A 23,164-nucleotide genomic window follows, 5' to 3' on the forward strand; every position below is an offset into this window, starting at 1 on the left:
CATATAGACTACATTTTTATCAAATTGAAAAAGGAACAATCAGAGAAGACACATGAAATAATCAACCTCATCTTCAAAAGTAATAAAATTCACAAGAAAAGAAAAACGACATCATATTACCCTTTCTGGATATCCTAATCAGCAGAGGAAACTATAGCAAATTAGATACACATCTATTGAAATACAACCACACTAACACACCTCCTCCCTCCTACTACCATTCAATGGAACTTATACTTCAAGAAGAAGGAGAACTAACTGTAATAAATAATCCTAATTAGATTCATTGATTCAGTTAGATTTGAACATTGAAATAAATTCTGGTTGATTTTCTGAATCATTTTTTGAAAGGGGCTTTTGCATGTTTTAATGGCATTCCACATCACTGAATTGATTCAAGTGCACCCAGTCTGATTTAACCATTGACTTCAACTTTCTGGTTTAATTAAGAGATAAGATAGAATTTGTGAATTGAGATGAACCTCCAAATTAAAACCTTGTAAAGTTCCAATAAATAAGCTAAACGGAACATATTCTCTTATTTCTCCTTAATTATACAATGTGATATAGTACAGTAAAAATTCAGAAGTGATTCATTATCAGTGCATCCAATACAATGCCTAGTAGCTTTATTAAAATTAGTGAGGTTAATGGGCATTATTTAACACAGTGAGGGAGATAGCTTTGTAATAATAATGCAGATAAAACTAATATTCCCAATTCAGCTGAGTGTGTGTTTATTAGTTCTACTGTATGTAAGTGGGTGTATTGGCATGCTCACAAACTTATATGTTCCCTATTTCTAGTATGCATACTCAATGTTAAGGGAGATCAGAGCACCAAAAAGAAGCTACTCTGAAAAGCTAAAGAATCAGCTCTCAAAAAATGAACCAGAAAACATGTGGAAAACTCTTAAAAATATCATCAGCTATGGCAAACCTCCTTCCCAGGTTGAAGGAAATCAACAACTTGCAGATGACCTGAATGTATTTTACTGCAGGTTTGAAAGGAAGCTACAGCCACCTATCTCCACAACCTCCATCTCAGACACACCAACAACAGCCAAGCCTCCTACAATTGACCCCATCCCATTAGGTTCCCAACCCCTAGTGATCACAGAAAAGGAAGTGCAAGATCTATTTCACAGAGCCAGGAAAAGCTCTAGGCCCAGACAAGAAAACTCCTTCTTGCTTAAAAGTCTGTGCTGACCAATTGGCCCCCATCTTCACCCATATCTTCAATAAATCACTAGAGATGTGCTATGTTCCTTCTTGCTTCAAATGCTCTACTATCATCCCAGTGTCGAAGAAGCCCACCATCAAGAAACTGAATGACTACAGACCAGTTGCACTAACATCTGTAGTCATGAAAACCTTTGAAAGGCTAGTGCTGTCCCACTTGAAAACCATCACGCACCCACTGTTAGACCCCTTGCAATTTGCATACTGAGCAAATAGATCAACAGATGATGCTATTAATATGGCTCTGCACTACCTCCTACAACATCTTAAATCTCCAAAGACCTATGCAAGGGTCCTCTTTGTAGACTTTAGTTCAGCATTCAATACCATTCTTCCAGACACTCTTCTAACTAAGCTAAACCAGCTATAGGTACCTGAACAGATTTATAAGTGGATCACAAGCTTCCTAACAAACAGGAAGCAGCAGGTGACGCTAAGTAGAATCACATCAAATACCTGCACAGGGAGCCCCCCCCCCCAAGGCTATGTGCTCTCTGCACTTCTCTTCTCTCTGTATACCAATGACTGCATCTCTAATGATCCATCTGTTAAACTACTGAAGTTCGCAGATGACACACAGTGATCAGTCTCATTCGATACAATGATGAATCCGCATACAGACGGGAGGTTGAACGACTAGCCTTGTGGTGCGACCGGAACAATCTGGAACTGAGCGCACTCAAAACTGTAGAAATGGTGGTAGACTTTAGGAAAAACCCTTCCATACTTCCATCTCTCACAATAGTAGACAACACAGTATCAACAGTAGAAACCTTCAATTTTCTAGGTTCTACCATATCGCAAGATCTAAAATGGACAGCTAACATCAAAAATGTCATCAAAAAAGCACAACAAAAAATGTTTTTTCTGCGCCAAATCAGAAAGCTCAAATTGCCCAAGGAGCTGCTGATCCAGTTCTACAGAGGAATTATTGAGTCTGTCATCTGCACCTCTATAACTGTCTGGTTTGATTCTGCAACCCAACAAGACAGACACAGACTTCAGAGGCTAATTAGAACGGCAGAAAAAACAATTCCTACCAACCTGCCTTCCATTGAGGAACTGTATACTGCATGAGTCAAAAAGAGGGTTGTGAAAATATTTACAGACCCCTCACATCCTGGACATAAACTGTCCTACCCTCAAAATGACGCTATACGCTATACACTGCACACCAGAATAACCAGACACAAGGACAGTTTTTTCCCATACGCCATCATTCTGCTAAACAAATAATTCTCTCAACACTGTCAAACTATTTACTAAATCTGCACTACTATTAATCTTCTCATCATTTCCATCACCCATCTCCTTCCACTTATGATTGTATGACTGTAACTTCGTTGCTTGTATCCTTATGATTTATATTGATTGTTTCCTGATTGCTTATTTGTTTCCTGATAGCCTATGACTATCATTAAGTGTTGTATCATTAAGTGTTAAATTTATACCCTGTGACTATCATTAAGTGTTGTAAGTGTTGTACCTTGATAAACATTTTATGTACACTGAGAGCATATGCATCAAGAGAAATTCCTTGTGTGTCCAATCACACTTGGCCAATAAAAAATTCTATTCTATTCTATTCTATTCTATTCTATTCTATTCTATTCTATTCTATTCTATTCTATTCTATTCTATTCTATTCTGATCCTGAATAGTAGATTGATAGCTCAGTGAGTTTCTGTTGGTGACTGAGGATATGAATTTGCGTCTTCCTACTTTAAATTTAACACTAAGTAACCAAAGCACACCAACTCTCAACTTTTATAAATGATGGTATTCAAGAAGTTGAAAACATATTGTAAGTTTGAGCAAAATACAGATTTTCTGTGGCTTTGAGAATCCTTGAAATAGGTGCATCTATTTAAATCATCCCTTTTGTTTTACTGTCAATTCAAATTCATTCTCCAGCTCATATTTTACTCTTTGATGGGTTCTCTTCAGGATTTTAGGAATGGATTTTTTAAAAATATGTTCTGCTGTTCTATTTGATACATTTTTATTGAAGACCATCATTGTGGCTATCTCAGCTGGGTTAATTAATTTACAATGTCATTGGCATTTTCATAAAAATTAATGCAGTCATTTTAAGCAACCAACTCTGCCAGGGAAATGTAAGGTGCAGTTAAATTTTGATTGTTTCTGTTGATTCTGCAGCTCTGTTTAGAGTCAAAAGATCTATGTATGGATCTTCAATTTGATAGGAAACATTTATTAAACCAAACACTTTGAATTCCCTACTTATGGTACAAAGTCATCCCACTTTGCATCTAATTAAGAGATCAGTGTTCTATAAAACGCGTGGGTTATCCTGTTGTGGTGCCTATGGGTGGCTGACGGAATGCAGATTATCTATGACTAAATTCTCTGAGCCTCTAATTAAGGGGTGAGGGGAAGCTCAGCCAGTATGTCTTTAATGCTGTCATGCCGTGTGCAGAGCATGAATTATGGAGCAGTGGCTAGTTCAGATGAATTTTTAAAATAATTATCTCTAGTGCAGCAAAACAGTATTTCAAGGAAAGTATTTAAAGTGCGGCACAAGGACAGCACCATCTAGTGGCGGTTAGAACGGTTCTGCTGAACTGAAAATGCACCTCAAATCGCCCCAGCAATGTGCAGCCTTAGTAAAACGAAAATAGAAAGTTGCAGAGTGTTAAAGGAAGGCACAGAGAGCCATCTAATTCCGAGTTGCAGGAAAGCACCTGCAACAGTGAGATTCCATGGCCCCATGAGCTGACAGAGAGGGAGAGGGGGAGAGGGGGAGAGGGAGAGGGAGAGAAAGAGGGAGAGGGAGAGAGGGAGAGGGAGGGGAGAGAGGGAGGGGAGAGAGGGAGGGAGAGAGGAAGAGGGGGGAGAGGGAGAGAGGGAGGGAGAGGGAGAGGGAGGGAGAGAGAGGGAGAGGGAGAGGGAGAGAGGCAGAGACTAAGGGAGAGAGACAGAGAGAGAGAGAGAGACAGAGAGAGACAGAGAGAGAGAGAGACAGAGAGAGACAGAGAGAGAGAGAGGGAGAGAGGGAGAGACAGAGACAGAGAGAGCAAGAACGCATGTCTTACTTTAGGACCATTATCAGAATACAGAAAGTGTCTGGTTGAAGAACTTCCAGGAGCAAGAGACAGGAACATCTCTGGCCGTGTAAAGCTGTAACTGCCCATCCAAAGAGATAATATTAAATTAGATGGATAAAAACTGTAGGATATTAATCTCCCCAACATGATTTCCTACACTGAACTTTTGCACAATGATTGAAGGGGCCTTGCCTTTTCTTAAATCATTTCTATGGGTAAGAATAGATGGATTGTCCTATTGGTTCCATTCATGTTCATTTTTCAGTTGGTTACTTTTGGCACTCATCAGTGATTTTTAAAAGAAAACTTCAGCAGAAAATAATGGGAGCTTAAATATCTACTGAAATACTACTCTGGCATACTGGAGATATTATATCAAAACATAGGTAAACGTAAAGGTTCCCTTCCCACATACATGCTAGTCGTTGCCGACTCTAGGGGGCAGTGTTCTTTCAAAGCCAAAGAGCCAGAGCTGTCCGAAGACGTCTCCATGGTCATGTGGCCGGCATGACTCAACGCCAAAGGCGCACGGAACGCTACTACCTTCCCATCAAAGGTGGTCCCTATTTTTTCTACTTGCATTTTTACGTGCTCACGCCATTACACGGCAGCACTAGGGATTTGAACCACTGAGCTGCCGACCTTTTGATCGACAAGCTCAACGTCCTAGCTCCTGAGCCACCGCGTCCCTATCAAAACATATATTATCCTAAAACGCACACTATAATGTTCCTTTTAAGATATATAGACATAGACGATATAAATATAGATATGGACGTAAGAAGTGCATTGCAATAGCGTTACAAAAATGCAAAATGCCAAAAATTGGTAAATCCCAATAGGCATCATAATCTGAGAAATATATACAAAATTTAAGGCCTGAGTAGCTCAGGTACTTCCTGTTTATCTTATACTTCAGCCAGTGGTGGGATTCAAAATTTACCAGTTCTCCTACTCAAAATTTCCGCTACCGGTTCCCCAGAACTGGTCAGAACCTGCTGAATACCACCTCTGACTTCAGCTTATCAAGTGTGATCAGTAAGAGAAGACATTCTAAAGGTTCTTCCTTTGGGGGTGAGGCCATCTTACAGGTGTTTTCCCAAAAGACAACTGCAGTTTCTTTTTTCCCCCCTTGAAATATGAGCCAGCAGTGTGCTGCAGCTGCCAAAAAAGCTGCATTAAAAAGAAAGATAGAATCAAAATCAGGTGACGTGTTAATGCCACTTTGTAATGCCTTGGTAAAGCCACACTTGGAATACTGCATCCAGTTTTGGTCATCATGATGTAAAAAAGATGTGGAGACTCTCGAAGGAGTGCAGAGAAGAGCAACAAAGATGATTAGGGGACTGGATATATGAAGAACGTTTGCTGGAATAGGATATGTCTAGTTTGATGAAAAGAAGGACTAGTGGAGACATGATAGAAGTCTTCCAATATCTCAGTGGTTGCCACAAAGAACAGGGAGTCAAGCTATTCTCCAAAGCACCTGAAGGCAGGACAAGAAGCAATGGGTGGAAACTAATCAAGGAGAGAAGCAACCTAAGAAGACATTTCCTAATAATTTGAACAGTTAATCAGTGGAATGACTTGCTTCCAGAAGTTTGAATGCTCCAACACTGGGCATTTTAAAGAAGGGGTTGGACAATCATTTGTCTGAAATGCTATAGAGTTTCCTGCCTGAGCAGGGCATTGGACTAGAACACCTCCAAGTTCCCTTCCAACTTTGTTACTCTACTTATTCTGTTCTGTTCTGTTCTGTTCTGTTCTGTTCTGTTCTGTTCTGTTCTGTTCTATTCTATTCTATTCTATTCTACTCTACTCTACTCTACTCTATTCTTCTGAATTCTGAAGAAGAATTGAAAAAGTTTCTTGGATGAGAAGCAAAACATTTTCAAGGAAAAAACCAAAAAAGCCAAATTGCCTTTTGGAAAAGCACCTTTGGGACGATTGAGAATCTCCACAGACATCTTAGTGGTGGTTTCTCTCATTTAGAAAGAACCTTGTCCCCTTCCCAATGTAAGGATTGTACCTTCCCTGCTCAATTTTCAAAGGACCTTGAAGATTTGGATCTTCTACAGGGCATTTTAGGAAGATGCGGTCTCCTTATTTGAGATCGCAATGTTCGCCATTCCTTGTCATTCATATTTTTTTTTAAATGTACTGTTGCAATCAGATTATAAAATGCTCAGACCACCATGAAAATCTGATTAAATAAATAAATAAATAAATAAATAAATACATTCCCATAATCCCCCACCACTATTGCCAACATTGCTTTATGGGTGTTGGAGTCCAATGCATTTGGAAGATACAATTGGGGGTAGTTGACATAGGCAATGACCTGCAATGACCTGCTTCTTTTCATGATACACGATAAGAATAAATGTATCATGTATACATGATAAATGGACATGATAAAATGTGGCTGATAGTTTTAGGCACCCGATAAAAACATTGTCCTAATGTTTTCGTCCTTGTAGTTTGAAATTAGGACTATGATCAGCAGTGGTATCTTTGTGGGAAGAAGGGGACAAGAAGGGGAAGATAAGTATCAGGCAAGGTGATACGGCAGCATGATCCAAGCTCTGCCTCCTTTATAAAGTAAAGGTAAAGATTTCCCATATCCAGTCATGTCCAACTTCTCTCTTAGCTGAGAGAACAAGCGTTATCCAAAGACACTTCCATGGTCATGTGGCCAGCATGACTATACACCAAGACGCATGGAATATTGTTACTTTCCCACCGAAGTGATACCTATTTATCTATTTGCATTTGCATGCTTTTGAACTGATAGGTGGGCAGGAGCTTGGGCAAGTAACGGGAGCTCACCCCATTGCACAGTGCTTGGGACTCAAACCCAGAATGTCAGCTTTCCAGCTGACAAACTCAGTGTCTTCAGCCGCTGAGCCATCGCGCTGCCTTTTTTTTTTGTTTACATTTATACCCCGCCCTTCTCCGAAGACTCAGGGCGGCTTACAGTGTATAAGGCAATAGTCTCATTCTATTTGTATATTTTTACAAAGTCAACTTATTGCCCCCCCAACAATCTGGGTCCTCATTTTACCTACCTTATAAAGGATGGAAGGCTGAGTCAACCTTGGGCCGGGCTCGAACCTGCAGTAATTGCAGGCTACTGTGTTCTTAATAACAGGCTTTTACCAGCGTGAGCTAAACCGGCCCTTGCCTCTTTTATACTGCTGTCAATATGGGCAGAGCATGGAACACACTATTAAGAACCTCCATCTTGGCTGACTTGACACCCCATATCCAGAAACACTACTTAACAGTACAGTATAGTAGGATTGAACTACAATGAAAGTAGAATAGAATATTTTTTTTTATTGGCCAAGTGTGATTGGACACACAAGGAATTTGTCTTGGTGCATATGCTCTCAGTGTAGGGCAGTTGCTTAATAGTAGAACCTGATGCAAATAAGCAATTGCCCTAATTTCATTGTACTTCAGTCCTACTATACCATACCTTCTATAACAGGGGTAGTCAACCTTTTTATACCTACCGCCCACTTTTGTATCTCTGTTAGTAGTAAAAAATTTTAACCGCCCACCGGTTCCACAATAATGTGCCGTGTATTGTCCTCTGCACATGCCTCTCGCGCATCGTGGATTGGGTTTGGGGGGGGGCACCAGCTACCAACTCTGCTTGTCTGTTACAGCTGGGTGGTGTGGGGGGAGATGCGCGAGCTATTCTGGGACGAGGCGCTTTTGTTTGCGGTCGCACTGTAGCTCCATTTAGTTTCACTTACATAACGTGAACTTATGCGTGGGCGGTACAAATAGTATATTTTCAGAAATTTAAATTGTCACGGGGAATTTTATGAAAAAATAATGAAAATGTTTTTAAATAATGCTATGAAATTTTTTTAAAAAGTTACTTAAATTTAAGAAAAAGAAAGTGCTTCAGTATCAGACAAAACCCCTATTGCCCACCATGAAAGCTGGAACTCCCACTAGTGGGTGGTAGGGACCAGGTTGATTACCATTGTTCTATAAGGACTCATGGACCTAGCTCATGACACCTCACCTTATAAAATACCCAGGAAACACCTATCTCTTTTCTGTACAATTGTTCAGTCAGAAGTAGTCTCTTTAAAAGTAGTTAAATTTTGCAAAATCAGGCAGACTTTAACTGCCTTCTGATAATCCACCACCAGTTGTTTATTTAATTTTATTTTTAATGATTCTTATTTGTGACACTGGTTCGTGAGCATCATAAAATTACTACTACCAATCTGTTTTTACCAAAATCTAGAGGAAAAAGAGGAAGTTATGGCCAGAAATTTGTTCCACTATTAATGGCATGAAGAAATACTAGATCCAGGCAGCTGAGTAGAATTTATAATCATCCTATGCCTAAAGTTATTCTGTGTCTTTAAATCATTTTTATTAAAATACAAAAGTAGGATGAGCTTTTGAATTATTTTTCAAAGCAACATATTTCATATGAAATTCTTGAGTGAGGAGTAGGATTTTTATACTTCCTTTAAATATGAGCTACGAAGGCGTAGTGGTTAGAGTGTAGTATTGCAGGATACTTCTGCTGCTTGCCCGCTGCCAGCAGTTTGGCAGATCGAATCTCACCAGGCTCAAGGTTGACTCAGCCTTCCATCCTTCCGAGGTGGGTAAAATGAGGACCCAGATTGTTGGGGGCAATGTGCTGATTCTGTAAACTGCTTGTAGACGGCTGTAAAGTCTAAGTGCTATTGCTATTGCTATGAGATGGTGGATCTGTACATATATACTGTATATATATATTCTGGTTTTCACCATACAGTCCAGCAGTCTACTATCCTCCACTGTTCAGTTGAATCATGCTAAAATTCGCCATGAAGAAATTTAAGAATCAAGGGCATCCAGAATGTATAATTGGGGTGCAATAAAACCCACAATCATCTCCTCCCAGCTCGCAATAATAAAGCACTAAAAGAAAATCAAAACGAATTCAGCCTTCAGAAAAGGAAGTTAGCAAAACAGAAACCTCTTTCAAAGGTTTTAGGAATTTGGAAGAGGAATTTGGCACTGTATTTATTTATCTGCATGATCAGTAATCCTTCTGTGGCCACACTCCCATTCACACAAATACGGCCTTGACTGAGTACAGCAATACATGCACGTCAACCTTTTCTTGCCTTTGGCTACATCGAGGGAGGTTGGCACAGCAGAAGTTGCTCACAACTGCAATCCAGTTTCTGCCTTCCATCAATAGGCATGCCAGAGTGCCAACAATCTGGCTCAAACTGAGAGAGAGTTACCCACTGATGATTATGTCTTGCCTTATTACAAGAGAAGATAGTTCTCTTCTCTTTTAAGAAAAAAAAAAGTGAGGTGAAGAGGAGCATTTCCCCTGCAAAAAACAAAAATTAGGGAACCATACTACCAATTAGGGAACTATTGGAAAAAAATAGGACTTTTGTGACTTTAGAGGAGGGGGTTTCACAAAGATGAGACCCTTGAGAGTTGGCAATGAAGGCCTGGCAGTCTCCAAGTTTTCTTGGGTACAACTGATTTCATTTCCTCTCTCCCTGATCTCCTCTATTAAAGCCCAGTGGGCTATTCCATAACATGTATTTAGCTATTTACACATATTCCAATTGAGAAAGTTACCAATTACCATCAGGCAGTATCCCCAAAACTTCTTCCTTCTTCTTCTTCTTTGCATGGTGCCCTGAAGCCGAGAACAGAATGAGCATGGGGTGTGTTTAATGGCCTCCACAGAAGGGTAACAAATGAGAAGAAATTGCAGCTGGGAGGGAGTCCTTTTTTATTTATTTTATTTATTTTTTGAGGGGGTGGGGGAGATGGAGAGCTAAGAAGAGAGTGCAAACCAAAGAACGCAAGTTTGTGTCAGAGGTTTAGCTGTGTTCCTCATCTATCATTCGTTTTCTTTGAAAGTGTTGTCATAATATTACACTCACGTCACCTCTACACAGTGATTAAGATGTTTCCTGTAATTAGAAGATGCAGCCATAGCCAGGTAAAAGAAATGACACTTTGGACTTCAACGAAGTGGGAGGATCATTCTACCCTCAAAATGACACTATAGGGCACTGCACACCGAACAACTAGACACAAGGACAGTTTTTTTTCCATCCAGTGAATGCCATCACTCTGCTTAACAACTAATTCCCACAACATTGTCAAATAATTTACTAAGACTGTATTACTATTATTATTATTCTCTTCCTTACTAGTATCTATCTCTTCCCACTTATGACTAAAACCATGTATATTTCAATTTATATTGTTTTTATTTGTTTCCTAATACGATTTGATAGCTTATTAGTAATCTTGACTATCACTAAGTGTTGTATCTTTTTATTCTTGATGAATGTATTTTATTCTCCTTATGTACCAAAGACAAATTCCTTGGGTGTCCAATCCCACTTGGCCAATAAAAAATTCTATGAGAGAGAGAGGGGTGTGTGTGTCAGCCTGCACTTTGTCTTGTCTGGCTGGATTTAACAGAAAAACATACTCCCTGAAGTTCTGATCCTCAGAGTTCGTAAACGTGGTTCTGATTTTGCATTAAATCAGGATTCTTATTTGGCATCATTTGAAAATTAACTACTGTTGGTATTTTCCTGTTGCAAAAGCAATCCATTGGGTCATTTTGGGGAGCTTGGATGTCAGAACTACCAAGAAAAGAGAGGGGGGGGCAGAAGGGAGCCCCTTTTGAAGAAGCCAGTCTCCAACTTTTACTTTTCAGGTTGGTAAGCTGCAGCTTCAAAGGATCTGAAGGAAATATTATGTCAATTATTTTTAGTTAGATTTAGGCTGGGGTACAGTATTGGGACTGCATTGGACAAGGCTTTTCAAGGCTTACAATAGGTAAAGTGCATCCCTTTTGCCTTTCATTAATTATTTAGTGGCCTTTTATATTAGCGACACTAGAATCACTTGCAGTTGGTACTGTGTGTGTGTGTGAGTGAGTGAGTGTGTGTGTGTGTAATCTAGCCTTAATTCTGAAGATTTTCCACCTTTGGTTCTGGGTGGGATTGTACTTTCCTTCTTGTTGCCAGTTTATAAAAGAAGAGTCTTTTGGGCTCAAGGTGATGTGGTCCACCAGCAGCCTGTGGAGCTAGCAGCTGAGTTGGACAGTGAGGAGGCTGAGGAGGCCAGTCCTGGACTCTGGGGAAGGCCCAGATGCAGTGGTGGGATTCAGCCAGTTCGCACCACTTCAGGAGAACCGGTTGTTAACTTTCTGAACAGTTTAGCAAACTGGTTGTTGGAAGAAATCATTAGGGCAGAGAACTGGTGGGATTCAAGAATTACTTGAATCCCACCCCTGCCCAGACGGCATCTGGGAGCAATGCGCAATGCACGGACTCTGGAGTCTCCAGAGGTGGACAGCAGAGAGGCAGAAGAACAGAAGGAGCCTAGTGCACACATGCGAAGAACTGCCAAAAGGCAAGAGCAGATAAAGCAAAAAGGATGACTCGGGAATAAGGCCAGGTGATGATTGTCCCCTCCCATAAGGCTTAAAAGAGCAGCAACGGCTCTTGGGCTCCTTGTAGGAAGCAGTGTTGCTATATTTCTTTCTAGTTGGCATTTTTTGTTTCTGAACTTTGGGGAGCTTTGCCAAGAAAAGCCTTTGGCAGAATGCCAAAGAAGACAAAGGTTTGTGATAAGGCCGAAGGACTTTTTCTGAAGAACTTTGTTTTGGACTTAATTTGGACTAAGAGAATGAATTACTTCATTCTCAGCTGTTCTAATAAAATATGTTTGTTTAGGACCGATTGTGTCTGGTAATAACTACTTGGGCCTAGGTCACAACATAAGGCTCCTGTTTAGCCTCCTCGATATTAGGCTGGCCTCAGTTCTGTTGACCTTGTGTAGAACTGTCAAAACTCCTGGTTGGTGGCTTAAGGCAGGGGTTCCTGACCCCCACGTCCATGGACTGGCACCAGTCCGTGGTATGCCAGCAACCAGGCCGTGCAAACAATCAAAGCCCCTTACACAGGATACAGGCAGCACACAAAAGCAGCCCCCTCTGGTCCATGGAAAACCCATTCTCTATGGAACTGGTCCCTGGTGCCCAAATAGTTGGAGGCTGCTGGCTTAAGGATGACTCGGGAGTAAGGCCAGGAGGTGATTGGCCCCACCAATAAGGCTTAAAAAAGCAGCAACGGCTCTTGGGCTCATAAGTCCATTCTGTTTTGTCTGTGTCTCTGTGTGTGTTTATTGGCAGCTCTTGACTGTATATTGATTTATGTCATTGATTTGTTATATTTTATTATTTTATTATTATTTATTATTATTTAATTTTATTCATGTTTATTCTTTTGCACCCTTATGCAGCTTTTAAATAAATAAATAAGTAACCTGAAAGCTTTATGTGGGCTTATCTCAGGAGAAGCATTCATTGCTTCCCCTAGCTGACCTTTTCTATTTTTAAGTAAGATTCACAACTGGAAAAGAATAATCATGTAGATCTGCACTGGGCTCATTTAATTATTCCCTAGGGCTGGAGATTCTGTGTATTCGCCATCTGAAGCCAGGCGGGGGAGGGGGAGAAGAGCAGTGACTGCAGTGGGAAGAATAATGATGTAAACTAAGTCTGTGTTTGTGTGTCTTTTGTGTGTGTGTATGTGTGTATGTGAGAGAGAGAGAGGGAGGGAGGGAGGCAGGGAGAGACAAAGAGAGAGAGCATGAGAGAGATTCACACACACACAAACAAACACACACACAGAGAGACAGAGACAGTAAGACACACAGAGAGACAGAGAGAGACAGAGAGAGACAGAAAGAGAGAGACATATACGCACACACAGAGAAAGAGAGAGAGAGAGAGAGAGAGAGAGATAGTTTGCTTGTGGAAAAGGCCAGATATTTTTTTTCTTTTAAAGAAAATAACATTAAGCCATTTTTAGAATATGCAATGTAATTTTCATGTTCCTTCCATCCGAAAAGGGTGGGAAACCTTTCTCCTAATTTTAGCAGTTAGAGCTGGAGTGTATTCCAGAGGCTACAGAAAAAAGATTTAAGGGTCACAGGCTTGTCATCTTAGATTTAAAATACATTCTGTGAAATCAGATTTGTTTTCAGAAGCAGTGGTTTGAATCTATCAATCAACACCCAATCTAGAATTCCAATCCAGTGGAATTTCCAGGGTGAGGTGAGAATGTAGACAGAATTAGGTTACTTTGTTCTGCATTTAAAAATAATGAAAAGGCTGAGCACCCCTTCAAAACATAATTACAGTATTGTGTAAAGAAAATATTATGACTAGGGAGATGAAGAAGAATTGCCCCATATTCTGTTGTTATAAAATATCTACAAGGAAGATATGTTAGCACTTGGTCAGACATTATGATCAAGCTAATGATATCTTGAAGAACGGACTTGCTCCAAGCTTGATTGCAGAAAATATGACTTCAGTAACAGAGTTGTTGATGCCTGGAATGCACTACCTGACTCTGTGGTCTCTTCCCAAAATCCCCAAAGCTTTAACCAAAGACTATCTACTATTGACCTCACCCCATTCCTAAGAGGTCTGTAAGGGGCGTGCATAAGAGCACCAGCATGCCTACCGTTCCTGTCCTAATGTTCCCTTTGATTGTATCCAATTCGTATAGTTATTTCATGCTTGTTGATATATAACATATAACATATAACATATAACATCAGAGTTGGAAGGGACCTTGGAGGCCTTCTAGTCCAACCCCCTGCCTAGGCTTATGCTTATATATATGCTTATATATCGTATAGTTATTTCTTGCTTATGCTTATATATACTGTTGTGACAAATAAATAAAATAAAAATAAAAAATAAAAAATAAATAAATTGCCAATTCTTTCTTTATATCCATTTTTTTTTTAAATGGCAACCATGGTTGCCTGAAAATCTTTACAGAATCTCTTCCAATACAAATCTCAATTCCTTGGACTGAATCAAGTGGATTCGAACAGATTTCAGTATAGAAATTAAATCAAAGCAGGATCCTGTAAGAATTCATTGTTGTTGTTAGTTGCAAAATCATGTCTGACCCATCGCGACCCCATGAATAATGTTCCTCCAGGCCTTCCTCTACCATCCTCTGGAGTCCATTTAAGCTCACACCAACTGCTTCAGTGACTCCATCCAGCCACCTCATTCTCTGTCATCCCCTTCTTCTTTTGCCCTCAATTGTTCCCAACATTAGGCTCTTCTCCAGTGAGTCCTTCCTTCTCATTAGGTGGCTAAAGTATTTCAGTTTCATCTTCATCTTCTTGGCCTTCTAAAGAACAGTCAGGGTTGATCTCCTCTAGGACTGACCAGTTTGATTGCCTTGCAGTCCAAACCTGTTATTAAATAATAACAAGCCTGTTATTAAAACACAGCAGCCTGCAATTACTGCAGGCTCGAATCCCACCAGGCCCAAGGTTGACTCAGCCTTCCATCCTTTATAAGATAGGTAAAATGAGGACCCAGATTGTTGGGGGGGCAATAAGTTGACTTTGTAAATATACAAATAGAATGAGACTATTGCCTTACACACTGTAAGCCGCCCTGAGTCTTCGGAGAAGGGCGGGATATAAATGTAAATAAATAAAAAAAAAGGAGTCTTCTCCAACACCAGAGTTTAAAGGCCTCAATTCTTTGGCACTCAGCTTTCTCATGGTCCAACTTTCACAGCCATACATTGCAACTGGAAAAACCATAGCCTTGACTTTTGTTGGCAGGGTGATGTCTCTGTTTTTTCAGTAAGCTATCTAGATTTGCCATAGCTTTCCTCCCCAGGAACAAGCATCCTATTTCTAAAGCTGAATAATTCCCAAGCTTCATCAGTAGTTCAAAAGTTTTATATATTCTTTAGATGTACATGTAATGCTTTTAAGAAAGCATGCACGAAATGTTAAATGTTAAAGTAATGCAGAGACAGTTGAAAAATAAGTTTTTTACACTTCTAGCCAAATCTGGAACATAGATTTTATGGTTTAATTTATAAGATGCCCTTGGGATTTTCTTTTTAAACTTCTCTTGATTTTTTCTTTTCTTTTTAGATTTAGCAAGAGTGCTTCTAGCCCTTAAAGTTATAATTTTGTAGAACTAAGAATGATATGAAGCTTCCTTTCAAAAGAACCTCAGGTGATGCAAAATGTCATCATTGTTTAGTTAATGATGGCTGCACACTGAAGGTAATTAATTAATTAATTTCTATAGCTATCCATGTCACTCAATGACTCTGGATGGCCAACAATTTAAAATTAAAAAAAACAATTAAAAATACTAAAAATATTTTAAAACAACAAAAGGATTAAAAGCAATAAAAATATTCAGGGTTCCCCCCCACCCACGTAGGAGCAAGGTATTTAGCCAGTTAGCAATACAGCTAGGAAACAGCTACAATTGTATTACACCATCCCTTAAAAAAAAAATACAATAGAACTCATCAAGGGTGTATTTTTTTAAAAAAGTAAATGCTCCAATGCACGGCCTTTGAATGTACTTGACATATAATTCACCTTCAAATGAATAGTGAAAAACTAATTTTTATAATTCAGTATATTTAATACCAGGGCTCAGTTCTTTTACTTGGAATACCTTATATTCTTATTAGCTAATTTCAGACAGGCTACTCCTGCAGGATTTTTTCAGATGTATTCCATGGAATCCTGGGGGGACACAACAGAACAGAACAGAACAATAATACCAAAAACAAATTCCTTGTGTGTCCAAACACACTTGGCCAAGAAAGAATTCTATTCTATTCTATTCTATTCTATTCTATTCTATTCTATTCTATTCTATTCTATTCTATTCTAGTTGGAAGGGACCTTGGAAGTCTTCTAGTCCAATCCCATGCTTCAGCATGAGACTCTCTGCCATTTCAGACAAATGGTTGTCCAGTCTCTTTTTGAAAGCCTCCAGTGATGCAGCACCCACAACAAGCTATTTCATTGGTTTGATTGCTCCCACCATTAAGAATTTTCTCTTTAGTTCTAGGTTGCTTCTCTCCTTAATTAGTCTCCATCCATTCTCTCTTGTCTTGCCTTTTGGTGCCTTGGAAAAATAGCTTGATCCCCTTGTCTTTGTAGGGGCCCCTCAAATATTAGAACATTGCTACCTTGCCCCCTTTAGTCCTTCTTTTCATTCGACTGGTCATACCCAATTCCTGTAACCATTCTTTGTATAGTTTAGCCTCCAGCTCCCTAATCATTCTTGCTGCTCTTTTCTGCACTCTTTCCAGTCTCAATACACTTTTTTTAAAAACATTGTGGTGACCAGAAATGAATGCACTATTCCAAGAGTGGTTTATGAGAACTTGATGAGGTTTGATGATGGATTTAAAAAAAAAAAGCAGTCAAATTTGCTCTTGATCTGGAAATTTGTGTTTTTTTAACCCTCAGGTGCCCTTGCCTAAAAGGATTTGAAAACACTTGCCATAGAGATCCACAACGCTATAAAGAACAGTTGCCTTGTTTTGAGCCAGGCTGTCTGGTCCATCTTGTTCACCGGTGTCTATTTTAGATCAAGAGGCAACAGCTCAGACATCTCTCTTTTCAAACCTGACTTGCAGATGCTGAACCCTTTTATACGAAAACAAGTGCTGGGTCATTCAGCTGCAATGCAACTTTAAAGTTATGGCTACAGTGAAACTGTCAATCTTTCAGATGTTCCAGGTGGGTTTTGTTGACACCAACAAACCGTTTTACCCCTTTGGAGAAATGTATATTTATTAATATTTATTGGTCTGTTTACTTGACAGATTGATATTCTATTTATCCTCCACTGAGTTCCAGGCAGCTCACAAGAATAGCCAAGTTAAAACATTACTCTGAAATACAAAGAGAAATTACAAAGCAGCAGCTCAGAAAACAACCTGATAAACAACAGCAGAACTTGAAAAACGCTTTGAATCCTAGAAACCACCAGCAATCCTCTAAGGCCCTCCAGAAATGTAAAGTTGCACCAGTTCTTCACAGAAGAATGATATTGACTAATGCACGCAAGTCTTTTTCAAAGGAAGATATATACAATGCATCTCCCTCACACACAACTAAACAATAATAATCCAATCCTGAGGATGGGATTTCCCAGGTGGAGGAGAGAAAAAAAAGAGATATATATACTTTGTATATTTCACAAAATGCTTTCATCAACTACCCCAAATTCCTTCTATAACTCGAGAAAAGGCATGGCTTTCTGGCACACACCTGCATGTGATAAAAACAACTTTTCTGTAAAAAAAGACAGATGCCACCTGAAATATCACTCCACATACCGTGACAAAAGTAGAAATAACAAAACAAGTCCTGTTGGTATAGCAAACCAAACCCGCCACAACTTAGCCAAAAGGACTTTGTTTTCCTGAAAATAAGACCCTGCCTTATATTTTTTTGAACCCCGAAATAAGAGCTTAGTCTTATTTTTTTGGGGGGGGGTGTCTTATTATTTTGGAGGTGCAGGAGGAGGTGAGCGTGGTCACCACATGGCGGCTGCTGTGTTGCGCTGCTGCCTCCTAATGGCCCAGCTGCCATTAGCTGACCGGGGAAGGGAAGGACTGCCTTCTGTGCTGGCCACGCCCACCCCTTCACTAGGGCTTTTTTTGGGGGAGGGCTTATTTTCGCGCATGTGTTCAAAAGCCCGATTATCCTGTTATATTTTTTCGTTAATTCACCCTCACACACTTTCACATCCACTTCTCTCCATGAGCCTCCACCGTCCTAGTAACTTATGAGAGCAGAGAAAGCAATGTTTTCAAAACAAGATCATTATCACATTGCACTCGTGTCAGAAGCACCGAGGTACTGTTAACTGGGTTAACAGGATTAACTGGTGACATCACTTTTGCCCAGGGGATGCCTAGTTGGGGGCTCCTTCCATGTCCCCAATAAGAGGTGGAGTGAAGGGCGAGAGCTCGCCCCGTCCCCTGGCAGCTTTTGGGTCTCGAACATGGCTAAGCTTCAACCCAGCATCCTAACCACACAAGCCACTGTGCTCCTAAATGAATTATATATTATATATTATAAGGTCATTATACTATACAATTTATAGAAAGAGCTCTGATGCAATTTAGCAGGAAAAACCTATTTATTTGGGTTTTTTGTTCAATTTCTATGACCGCCCAATTTCTACAGCCACCCATGTCAATAACTCTGGGCAGCTTACAAAACAGTTCAAAAAATATATTACGGTTAAAAACTGTACCTATTAACTTGCTTAGTAAGTAGCAGATGTGTGGAAAAAGTCATTGGAACAGTAGTTGATTGACAGCTGAATGTGACTCAGCAGTATGATGTTGCTAGGGGGAAAAAGGCTAATACTGTACAGACTTAAAGGCTAATGCTGTACCGTCTTAGGCTGCATTGACAGAAGTGTACTTTTAAAATCATAGGAACATTTTATTCTACTTGGTTAAATCTTATCTCAGTGTCCAGTTCTGGGCACTAATTTTAGGAAGGATTTGGAGAAACTGGAATAGGTTCAGAAACTGTTGAAAGATAATTGGTACTAAAAATGATGAAGCAGCTCTATATGTTTAGCCTTAAGAAAAGAAGATTAAGAGGAGAGAGAAGGAAAAGGAGAGAAAATATAACAGCTCTTTTCAAATTCCTGAAAGGGCATGACATAGAAAAAGGTTAAGATTTGTTCTTTCTCTCAGTCTGGAATATAGAACATCGAGTAATAGATTTAAGTTACAAGAAGGCTAACTGAAGGTTAGGGGGAAAAAAATCTAACTGTAACTGCAGTTCAACAATAAAACCAATTTCCCAGGAATATCTTGAGTTCCCCTTTGCCACCTGCATTCCAGCAAAGGTCAGACAGCTCTTGGGAATATTTTCATTTGAATTCTGTGCATTGATTAAGGGCTATCATCAGATTATATACCCCCTTATCTTCCCCCTCCCCAAACTTTCTTTCTCCTTCAGTAAAGTCAATCTGAAAGCCAGTATGGTATAGAGGTTAAGATACTGGACTAGAAATGAGGAAGCTAGTAGTTCCAGTCCCAACTTAGGCTAGACTATGGTCATCTGTCTATCTCAGCTCTAGATAGAAGGTTATGTCAAACCATTTCTGAGATCTTGCCAAGAAAACTGTATGGATTAATCCAGGCAGGATTCAAGTCACCAACCCCACTTTCCTTAATCCACTTCTTTTAATCTTCCAATAGCCAAACTCAACTTGATCTTGTTTTTCATCGTTTTGCATCTGTAGTACTGTTCAATTCCATATTTGATGGAATTGTAAACATTTTCTAATATTAATCAGGATTACATCAGTGCTTTTCATAATATCTAGGACTATGAAATGATCTCCTAACAGTTCTCCCCCTACTTTTTCTTTTTCCTTCACTCATTTTTTGTTTTGGTTGACTTAAGGCCACCCTTTTCTTAAATCTTGAGTGAAAGGCAAATGAGAACAAAGCTTTTTAAATCATGAACATCATTCAGTGACAGAGCTGGAAGATAATCATTTGCATTTCTCTAACACTTCAGCTCAGAGGTCATCCAAAATGAACTGATTGAAAGTTGCTTCAGCACTAACAAAACAAAGTTAATTTTCCCACGATGCGGAATTAACTGATAGGGGGTTGTTGTTTTTGTTTTTGTTTGGAATTATTTTACAAAAGGCTTGCAAATATTCTGGTCTAACCATATATAAATAGATCAATAATGTGATCCACACCTGTATGCGTACAACATATATGCCATTTGGCAAAAGCAGCCTATACTTTCCCTGAATTAGTAACTCAATTGTATTTTGATGTGAATGAAATGTTGAAAGTAAATTCTCTTTCACCAAGCAAATCTGGTAGAAAATTGCCAAAGATATTTCCCCACAGGACTGATAAAAGGGCCCATTGCCAAGAGAGAGGAGAGATGAGGCAGAGAGAGGCAGGGAGGCAGGGCGGAGAGAGAGAGAGAGAGAGAGAAAGAGAAAGAGAGAGAGAGACAATGAACACAGGAGAGAGCGAGAGAGAGATAGGACAGGTAGGTAAAGTAGCAAAAATAAATTTGGATATACAACACTAGTAAATGCACACCATTGGTATTTGAATGCAATTTTCATGATATTTGTGCAATAAGACAAGAGCTTATTTAGTGATGGTGAGATGCCTTCTTCCCCCTTAAATTGAAAAAAACAAATGGAAAAATGTATATATCAGCAGGAAGACCTGTTATGAAGAAAATGATCAGCCCCCAATCTTGCATGAGGAGGACAGGAGGGTCCACTAGCCCACTTGTGGGTTTCTACCAGTTTGCTCCGGTTCAAGTGAACCTGTAGCGGTGGCAGTGGGAGGCTCCTCCCACCAGCCTGGACATCATCACGGATGCTCTGTGAATCACAGAAGGTTCTATGCATGTGCAGAAGCGCCACACATGAGAAAAGCGAGCGTGCGCGCACATACAGAGATGCTCACAGTTCTGAACCAGCAGTGAAGGTAAGTGAAACCCACTGGATGCAGATGGGCTGCATGTGGGACCTGAGGCAGATTGGAGGTCAAGCAGGTGGAAGCCCAGAGCAGGGCCCAAAATGTGGCTGAGCTTCACCATGTCTCCCCTCCCCCACCAAGAAGCTTGCAGCTGCCGGTCTTTGCCGGCATGAGAAGACTGCAGCCATTGGTCTTTGCCAGTGTGAGAAGCCTGCAGCTGCCATTCTTTGCTGGCATGAAGGGTCTGCAGCTGCCGCCTCTTTCCAAGCCAGAACCAAACCAGCAGCGGCAGCTGGAGGCTTCTCACGCCTGCAAAGGATTGATCATGGATTGATTGCTTATGTCCCATTATGTCAATGTCATTTCTTAACAACTGCGTATTTTTTTCTCTCCATGATGATCTGTCCCTAATCATGATGATCTATCCCATCATGGCTATAATTGATCCCATTCACCTTTCTGCTCACCATTCCGTTCTTTTCTTTCTTTCTACTTGTCCCAAAATTATAGACTTTTCTTAGCTAAGTCTTTGCACAATGTGTTCTAGGTAGGATAATTTGAACCTGAACATTTGTACCTCAAGTGAGACTTCTGAGTTGATTTGTTTGATGATCCATTTGTTTGCTTTCTTGGCTGTTCTTCTCAAGAGTTTTTCCAATACCAAATTTCAAAAGCATCAACACTTTTTTGTTCTGCTTCTTCAAAGTCTGATCTCATTTCCATGGAGTGTCATATGGAATACCACTGCCTGCACTAGCCCAGGGGTCTGCAAACTTGGCTCTTTTAAGACTTGTGGATTTCAGCTTCCAGAGTTCCTCAGCCAGCAAAGTTGGCTGAGAATCTCTGGGAGTTGAAGTCCACAAGTCTTAAAAGAGCCAAGTTTGCAGACCTCTGCACTAGCCCGTTCTTTGTAGATATACACACTTCACAGCATCTGAGTATCTTTTCTATTAGTTCATTTGTGATGTTCGATATTATTCTACCATGAATTATGGAGATGGACAGACGGTAGGCGGTGGGCTTTATCCTACGACTGGGACCTGACACAACCTGGATCTAGTTTGAATTTCTAATGTATTTTGAAAGCTTTATTCTAAAAAGTGTCAGGATGAAAAATTATTTGAATCATCAGTTTGGAACAAAAAGAAACTCAAGTCAATTCAAATTTATGATGTGGTTCAATCATTCAGGAATCAAATTGATGAAGCGATTCAATTATTTGATTGAGTAATTAGTGGGTTGAATCTTAGCACAATCCTGTTTTGGGTTTTTTTGTCCTCTAATTACATCTTTTAAACTTATGTTATGTCTAAGAAGTTTGGCTGTAATGGATTAGCAGCCAATATGAGGCTGTTGTGAAAGTATAATTGGCTCTTTAAAGCAGACATGGGGTCCTGCAGAAGTTGGGGGAACAACTCCGAGCATCTCTCAACATTGTGTTTGTTGGCGTAACTGCTAAAAATTGTAAGTCAGCATTATCAAGAAGATCATAGGCGCTTCATTCCCTCTTTTGGATGGGTGTTCTTCCCACAATGTCCTATCCACAAATTGAGGAAGGCCATAAGTTTAAAATGGTTCTAAGAGAAGATTAGTTAAATTGGAAGAAGATAATGCTATAGTCAGAATACAGTACTTCTGGGATAGCTTCTTTGGCCATAAAATTCTCTCTTCAGCTAATTTGCTTCTTTTATCTTCTGTGAGGGAAGACTTTGAAAAAGTAATTTCCTTTTAAAAAATATTTTTAATTAAAGCTTACACTTATCTTCTTCTGCAATTTGCAGAAAATTTCTGCTAATAATTTTTATGTTTAATTTTTGGCTAATAAAGTTTGAATTTTTATTTTTTTTGCTGATAATAAAATATTAACATTCATTTCTCGTAAATCCATTACTTTTGACCAGATTATAAACCAATTGGAGGTGAGGGAAGGATTTTAAAATGTGATCCTCTGTTTAGTGAAAGGAATGACTATTGCCACAGCGGGCACACATCTAGGTGCAGAATGACTGTCTTGAATGGTCATTTACAAAGGCCTTCAAATTAATGGCTGTACAATAACAGTATTCTCTCTTTTTTTCCAAACATTCCTTCAGTATAATTGAAATGAAATAGATGTGGGTTGTTTTTTTTGTTTTTTTTTCAGAGAAGACAAGGATTTTGGTCAGGGGTGAAATCCAGCAGGTTCTGACAGGTCTGGAGAACCAATAGCAGAAATTTTGAGCGGTTTGGAGAACCAGCAAACACCACCTCTGCCCCAGAGTGGGGTGGGAATGGAGATTTTGCAATATCCTTCCCCTGCCATGCCCACCAAGCCACGCCCATGGAACCGGTAGTAAAAAAATTTGGATTTCACCACTGATTTTGGTGAACCTATCATAGACAGGGATATAGAATCTTGCACCTATATTGATGATTTGATAACTGAAGAACATTTTTGGGCCCTCTGTAAAATCTTTCTTAGAAGTTTGCAGTTTTTCTG

This window comes from Ahaetulla prasina, chromosome 7 (assembly GCF_028640845.1).
Source record: "Ahaetulla prasina isolate Xishuangbanna chromosome 7, ASM2864084v1, whole genome shotgun sequence".
Classification (NCBI taxonomy): Eukaryota; Metazoa; Chordata; class Lepidosauria; order Squamata; family Colubridae; genus Ahaetulla; species Ahaetulla prasina.